Source organism: Sceloporus undulatus, chromosome 1 (assembly GCF_019175285.1).
Source record: "Sceloporus undulatus isolate JIND9_A2432 ecotype Alabama chromosome 1, SceUnd_v1.1, whole genome shotgun sequence".
Classification (NCBI taxonomy): Eukaryota; Metazoa; Chordata; class Lepidosauria; order Squamata; family Phrynosomatidae; genus Sceloporus; species Sceloporus undulatus.
Window position 1 is genome coordinate 218514807 of NC_056522.1, and position 8880 is coordinate 218523686.

Consider the following 8880-nt stretch of genomic DNA (forward strand, 5'->3'; position numbering starts at 1 on the left):
GAATTGGCGCGTGGCTTTGGTGCGGCTTTTGGACTCTTAGGACTCATGCATCATTGAAATACCATACCTCCAAAGTGACTCAAAGCAGCTTTATTTTAGCCTGTCTGTAACAGGCCATTGTTTTTCCCGCAGCATGGCTTCAGCATAAGCTCAAAGCCACGTATGGCATGGGCACACTGTATTTGGTTTTTGTGTTGACCATCTGGTGATATCCATGTGTATAGCCTTCTTTTTGGTTACGTATACAAAAAATGTGTAATGAACAGTTGTTGGCTTCACAAAAATCTATCAGATGCTCACCTGCTTCATTTCTTTTGCCTAATCCAAATCTGCCTACTGTTTTTGATTTTTCTTTGCTTCCAATTTTGACATTCCAGTCGCCTATGATCATCTTGATGTCCTGTGTTGGTATGCTGTCAAGTTCTTCCTATACGCCCTTATAGAATCTTTCCATTTCCTGTTCAGCCTCTGTGCTTGGCGCATATACTTGAATATATATGGTGATAGTCATAGGTTTTCCATGGACACTTACTGAGATGAGTCAGTATTATTTTACATTGTATCCTTTGACTGCTTTTGCTACATCTTTTCTTAGTATGAAAGCCACCCTGTTTCTTTGTGTGTTTTGTTCTCAGAGTAGAACACTTTGTAGTTGTCTGAATCAAAATGGCCCATCCCTGTCCATTTTAACTCACTCACCCCCCAATACTGTTATGTTCATATGTTCCATTTTTATTATGCCTGGCTTCCCTTGGCTCATGCTTCTTACATTCCATGGCCCTATTTTATGCGTGGTGCTGCTTCAGATAGCATTTGCCTTTCCAAGCATGTCTACCACTTGTCTCGCCACCTTCATTTTTTCCTATCTCTCTGTTAGTGCTCTGATCTTTTCTGTGTCTCACATGCAATGTCTTATCATGGGGTTTTCTAGGTGAAGAAATTATGCAAATAGGGCCACCTCCACCTCCCTGTGCTCAGTGCTAACAAGTGTTAGCTATGGTGACACTGCTGTTCTCTCACTTTAGTGACACCCACCACTACTGCTGCTGCTGCAGCTTATTTGTGTGTATGTAAACACTCTCAGATCAGGTCAGTTTGTTCTTTGCCTGTAGTTCATAACAAGAATATTTTCTTGTTCATGTAGTGTGCTGTCCAAAGAAAAGCAACCTATTTTTCATAAATATAGAATTTCAATGCATGTTTGTTCCTTTTTGTTCTTTCTTTATAAATGTACCAAAATCCTATGTGTAGAAGAAACCAGGCACTCTTCAGAATGGAAGAAAATTCAAGAATAAGTAGTGCCTTGGGAAATTCCAGACAACCTTTAAAAGTCTAGTTCCCTTTGGAGGAAACAAAAAGCCCTGGAGGCTGCTGGCGTGTCTATAACAATCTGGTTTTTGAGATTTTTAAATAAATGTATTGATTTGAGTTTCTATTCAGGGTATATTGCTGCAACAGACCATGTTTATCCCAAAGGCACTGACCTGAGGTTAGGAGTCCCTAAACCCACCTAGCTCACTTTGTAAAACAATTCAAAGTATTTCTCTAAAGCAATGGTATAGTCCAACCAAGTAAATCTTATACTTGAGCCAGTGATGACTAGTGGCTTCCATGTCAGTGCTAAATCTATTATGGAGACAGGGTTCAAAACTTATATAGCCTCTTTAAAACATGGAATGTATTCCCTCTCCACTGACCTGAAAACCACCAGCTACCATAGGAACCTTGATCTGGGCACGATGGGTTCTGTGTTTTAAAAGGGACAAATATGTTTTTGTTTGATTTTAAATGTATTTACTGTATATACGCAACTATAAATTGACCTCATGTATGAGCTGAGGACAGGTTGGGGGGGGGGGGTAATGTTATGGATTTTGATATGACCCATGGATAAGTTGGGGCATGTAACCAAGAACCTAAAGGGTGAAGCAAAGGAAAATGGTGCCAAAGAAATAACAAAATTCCAGCAGGCATAACTGTGTTCACCCTTAAAGGCTGAATGGATAAGAGAGCAGAGTGGATTGAGTGCTTCCAGGATAGATTATGCTCTTGTCTTTCATTGGGAAATAGTTCCTTTTTATATAAGATTTAAAGTACAGTATTTACATTGTGTCGTGGATAAGCTGACTCAAGTTTTTTTGATCAATTTTTGGGTGCAATTTTTGATGAAAATTTCTTAGACTTATACACAAGTATATTCAGTATTACAGTTGCATCCTTTGGTTTCTCCCAGGGTGACACACATGGTATTAGCCTGTTTTTATCCTTGCAACTCTGTGAGGGCAGTAAGACAAGGAGTGAGTCACCCAGGCTTGCCCAGTGAATTTCATGGCTGAGCAGTGATCTGCACCAGACCTTCCCAGGTCTAAGTCCAATATGCTTGACTGGAATGATTGTAAGCCTGCATCTTTCATGAGGAGGGAGCTCTGCTTAATAGAGTGAAACTTGCCAAACAAACATGCAAAGGAACGTGGTAATGCATATTAGATGATCATTACTAAACAGGATGTAACATGAATGAAGGGTTATGATTATCCAAAGTAGCACTGTGTTGATGGTATCATACAATAAAAGTCATATTTTGTTTTTTAAGGTTCACCTGCACTGGATGTAGGCCCTATTCCCTCATCCATGAATGGTGGGATTTTTTGAAAATGGTCAATCCACAAATTCAAATATTTTTCTTACAACATAGGCCTGGTACATACCTTTTCTTCTGGTCTGGGCTGGTGGTGGCCTTTTTTCCACCAGAGGGAAGCCGCAGCTGCCAAACTGCATGGCTTCCCACTGGCAGAAAAAGAACCCATAAAAAGTGGGTTCTTCTCAAGCCACGGCGGCATAACAAGTGCGCCACTGGCGCATGCATTGCGTAAGCACCAGGCGGCACCATGCGTAGGGTTGCCATGTCCCGCCTGGGGGCAGGACTTTCCCAGTTTGGGGCGGGGCCACACAGTCCCACCCCGGTTTGGCCCCAACCCCGGGACTCCCCCCCCCAGCGAGGCCCTGGAGGCAGCTCCACCCCTCCCTGTGGCTGTGTCCCACCCTCCCTGCCTGGCTCAGCCTAGAGAGCAGGTCTTCAGGACACCTGCCACTCGGAGCTATTGCCAGCCCACTTGGTATATATGTCTTGCAAAAGGCATTACTTTCCAGGTTACAGTGAGGAAAAAAAAGGCCATAAATCGTTCATGTTTCACTGGGAGTCTAAATGCCTCATCTTTTAAATGTATACCGTGTCAGTATTCTTGTAATTCTTTATCACAGGATCGTTTTTGAGGCCCTAAACACCTTTACTTGTAATATGCAAATTTCTCCCGAAGCTGACCAATGGGAAAGAAGCAATCAGCCCTCCTCCCCTTGGGTTGGTTTTCAATGGCTTTGAAGGAAGAGATTTTGCCTTGCTTGTAAATAGGAAGGGCTTTGGGGTAGCAAAAGGCTGCAGAAATTGTTTGACCCCCCCTTAAACATCCATGGCTCAGTGCTATAGGATTCTGGGAATTGTAGTTTCTTGTGGCACCAGAGCTCTCTTGACAAAAGGAGGCTCAATGGTCCACAGAGCTACAGTTCCCAGGATTCCATAGCCTTGAGAAGGAGGAGAAGGAGGAGGAGGAAGGGTGCCTTGAAGGGCAGAATTGGGGCAGAGGAGGAGGAGGAGTTGGAGGAAAGCTGAGTCAGTGGCCATTAGGTCTGCCTTGGTTTTTTGGGGTTTTTAAATTATTTTTAAAAATATAAAATACTTATTTTATTTTATTTTATTAATTTTTATTATTGCTTTTTATTTTTTATTTTATTAATTTTTATTATTGCTTGTTTTTATTTTATTTTATTAATTTTTATTATTGCTTGTTTTAATTTTATTTCATTAATTTTTATTATTGCTTGTTTTATTTTATTTCATTAATTTTTATTATTGCTTGTTTTATTTTATTTCATTAATTTTATTATTGCTTGTTTTATTTTATTTTATTAATTTTTATTATTGCTTGTTTTATTTTTTTCATTAATTTTTATTATTGCTTGTCTTTATTTTATTTCATTAATTTTTTATTATTGCTTGTTTTATTTTATTTCATTAAATTTTATTATTGCTTGTTTTTTATTTTATTACATTAATTTTTATTATTAAATATATACACCCCTGCCTTGTTTTTTATTATTTTTTATTATTAAATATATGCAAGTGCATTTTCTGTGTATTTATGGCGATTTGAATGCTAACAAGTCTGCCTTTCTTGGCCAATTATAGTGGTGATGATGATGATGATGGTGGTGATATTGATATCAACAAGCCTCTGAGGCACGGCCAATGTAACTTGCTGTGATTTTTACAAACTCATGCGCAGTGAAGAAAAACCACAGTCCCTTGCCCAAGTACACACTTCTGAGAAGTACAGTTGAACCCGAGGGCAAATACATTTCTGCCATCTGTCTAGGAATAATGCCAAAATGTCCTCCATTTTGATCATGCCTAAAAAACATGCATTTATATTAAGATTTAAAAAAAAACTCAATTTTTTCGCATGTCCTCCATTTTTTAAAAAACGTGTCCTACATTTGAAAATGTTGCCCTACATTTGTCCTACATTTGTCCCGGTTTGGAGGTCCTGACTTATGGCAACCCTAACCATGCAGACACCGTGTGGCACTTACATAACAATGGTGGCGTCCATGTATACAGGGTGACGCCATTGTTACACCGTCGTCATGTGCGAGGGTTGCAGAGCATGTGGGCGCTCCACCCCCCAGGCAACCCTCACACTTGACAAGGGCATCCGAAAGGCCTGTCTGTTCTGGGCCATAGCGAGAGTATCTGGAGATGATAACAGTGACACAGAGGAAATACCAAAAATGCTAGATAATAATATTACGAATACAGGAAAAGAAAATTTGAATGCTGTTGAAAATAAATAATGCAAATTGTGTGTGATTACCATTTGGCAAACTAATGGATATGCAAGCAAACTCATCTTTCTGTGAATAAAAATGGTAGCAAGAGCGTGGAAGATGAATAGAATGTTCGCTGACAATGTATTTATTTACTACTGAGATTTTTAAAACTTACCTTCAGGTACCTGGTTCTAGACCCATCATCATCTGCATCCCTTCGGGACCTTCTGTATGGACACTATATAAATGTCTTATATTTTAAGGACTGCCTAAGCAGGTGACAGTTCTGAAATAACAAATGTGAAACATTTATGTAATATTAAAGATTTAATTTAGGAAAATATGGTATAAATTCATTTGTTACTGCCCACTAGAGTAGACACATGGAATAAAAGGGACTTAGGTTGCCCTGATGGTGCAGTGATTAAATGCTGATATTGTCGCCACAGTTTTGTAAATTCAATCCTAGAGAAGTACTCCAAGATCCACTCAGCTTTCCATCCTTCTGTAGGTCAATAAAATGGGTACCCAGCTTGTTGGGGCAAATTGGCTTACATGTTGTAAACCTCTTAGGGAGTGCTAGTTCACTGATAAGTGGTATAGAAATGTACTTGGTGTTGCTATTGCTATTTATCTGTTTAATCTGCCTTACTAATAAACCTAAAAATATTCCTAGATATTTACTCTCATTTAGTGCCACCAACCATTCATATCTTAGATTCAGAGCTTGTGTTACAAACTTGCACATCTATGGGATTGGGAGCAATATTATTAAGTAAATTGTACAAGAGTAAAAGAAAGCTAATTAGAGTTAATGGCATGGATTCACATGCAATAAACACTAGCAGGTGAATCAAACAAGGCTCGCATTTGTTGGCTATATGATCGAGCCAGTAACCAATTCTACAAGGGAAGAGAGGAACATAAGAGGTATAACCATATATGGCCAAAGTATAATTCTAAATTTACACACAGAAGGTGCTACATTAATGGTCTTGAACCACAAAACTTAAATTTTAAGAATAATTGCACATAACACAAATATACAGAATCATCACATATGACTCATACATACAGAAGGATGGCAAGTCTAACAATAAATCAGAGGAAATACAGTTGGCCCTTCTTATACACTGATTTTTTATACACGGATTCAAGCATACACGGTTTGAAAATGTCCCAAAAAAGTATAAATTTACCTTGATTTTCCATTTTTTATAAGGGACACCATTTTGCTATGTCATTATATTTAATGGGACTTGAGCATACACGGATTTTGTTATACACGGGGGATCTTGGAACCAAACCCCAGCGTATAACAAGGGTCCACTGTAATAGCATTCTTCACTTTATTGTGCTTTTAATGAACAAGAGTCATTAAAAGAAGAAACAAGAATAGATATCAAGGAAAATCCTATGAAATACCTAAGAATAAATATTCTAATGCAGTTGGGAAACATATAATGGTCACACTTCCAGAATGATTATAAAGAAAAATTTTAAAAAGTTGAAAAGATTATATCTTTCCAGACTAGGTAAGATGGCAGCTGTTATAATAAGTATTTGTTCTGATACTTTTAAAAATCTGTTGCAGGTTCTGCCACTGACACCACCAGACAGTCTTATTATTAAGTGACAATACCTTCTATGACATGATAACAAGAAGCGACCACTGAGTAACAGTACACCTTACAGGGACATGGATGCTCAAGGATTTGTTGTTGATAATGTTGTTGTTGTTGTTGTGTGCCTTCAAGTCGTTTCTGGCTCATGGTAACCCTAAGGCAAACGTATCATAGGGTTTTCTTGGCAAATTTCTTCAGAGGATATTTGCCATTAACATCCTTTTAGGTTGGGAGAGTATGACTTGCCCTAGATGATCTAGTGGGTTTACATGGATGACCCTGGATTCGAACTCTGGTCTCCAGAATCATAGTCCATTGCTCAAACCACTACACCATGCTGGCTCTGCTCAAAGATTAGGCGTATTAAGTTGCCTTTTTGCAGTTATGCATTTCAGCTGAAACAATAGGTGCATCTGGCAAATCTAAACACAAATGCCCCATGGAATAAATTAGAAAAGAATAGAAAGTAAAAACAGGATAAAAATTCATACTAAGACTTTAAATTGCTGAATATCCTTGGAAGAAACAGGACAAAATGGTTCTGACTTTCTACATTGCATCTGGTGCTGAATAACCTCTGTTCTTTGACCAAGAAAGCTGGTTCTCTTCTGACACTGGTATACGGATGAAATCTAAACAATCAGGGATCTGTATTCAGATCTAAACCTTTCATTGGCTTTATAATAGGATTTTTCATTTTGTCCCACTTGTTGGTAAAAGGTCACGCTCTGTACCCTCTTTCACAATTCAAAACCATTTCAGTGCAGGCAAGTGGTAGCATGAAAAATATGTGTTCCAAAATTTGTAGGCTGATCATATATGCCTGACAGGAGATAACAAAGAGCTTCCATCAAAAGACCTAACTTCATTCAGTGGCATTACAAGGGTTGGCATCACCGGGTATGGTAACCTATGGTGTCAACCTCCGTTTGACTTACTCCCATACCAAACCATACAGAATCCTTAATCGTGTTTTTTGTTCCAATGTTACTCATAAATCATGATTCCCATATATTGCTGAATTTAATGGTAATTGTTGTGACATAAAACATCTTACAAAATTAAAATTATGCCTTTACATTGCAATACCACACATACATTATTATTATTATTATTAACCTTTATTTATAAAGCGCTGTAAGTTTACACAGCGCTGTACATCAATTTTTTAGTCAGACGGTTCCCTGCCCTCAGGCTTACAATCTACAATACATTTGTATTGTACAATACAAATACAATACATTTGTATTGTACAACAATTGTACAATACATGTACAATGGGTCCTCGGTACCCACTGAGTTTTAGTTCCAGGACCTACCCTTGTGGGTATCAAAATTCATAGATGCTCAAGTCCCATTAAATACAGTGGCATAGTGAAATGGTGTCATTTATATAAAATGGGGAAAAAACAAGGTTTGCTTTGGGAATTGATACTGTTTTTTAATATTTTCAAGCCATGAATGGTTGAATCCATGGATTAAATAAATACAGTTGGCCCTTCTTATACACAATTTTTTTATACACAGATTCAAGCATCCATGGTTTGAAAATGTTCCAAAAAAAAGGTATAAATTTCTTATACACAGATTTTTTTATACACGATTCAAGCATCCATGGTTTCAAAATGTTCGAAAAAAGTATAAATTTCAAATATCAAAACTTGATTTTCTATTTTTTATAAGGGACACCATTTTGCTATGTCATTATATTTCATAGGACTTGAACTTACACGGATTTTGTTATTCACGCAGGATCTTGGAACGTATAACAAGGGTTCACTGTACATGGATACAGAGAGCTGATTGAACATTATTTCATGTGGTTAAAGTGAAAATTCAATAAGAAGAGATGTTTTTGAAGATATATTAAAATTTAAAATGTCTTTAAAACTGGGGACCTCACCTTTCTCCTTCCAGTGAGCCTTGCCCCACTCACCTCATCTCAACAGCATTTTAAAGGGAGGCAGGCGAATGCCACAGCCCATTTCTGCCCCAAATCAGATGTTTGGGGAGCAGTGGTGTCACCCGAGCTTAGGGCATCACCTGGTGTAGCCCTCACCCTCACCCTTTAATGACACCTCTGACTTCACTGAAACAGCAGTCCAACGTCTGGAGATAATTCCAATTAAAATCCATCTTGTAAAAGGAAATGGTTTTAAAATATTAAAATATTACACAGCTGATCGTATCTGAAACTGTTGAAAATCAGTTGCATACATTGTATTTTTAGTGCCAAATAATAAGAGAGTGTGCACTGAGTGAGGCACTTTTAAACATATGAATGATTGCACATGCTTTATTTAGTCTACAGACCATTTACAAGAGGAAAGAAGCAACTCAATGATATCTGATCACAGGAACAATAAACCAC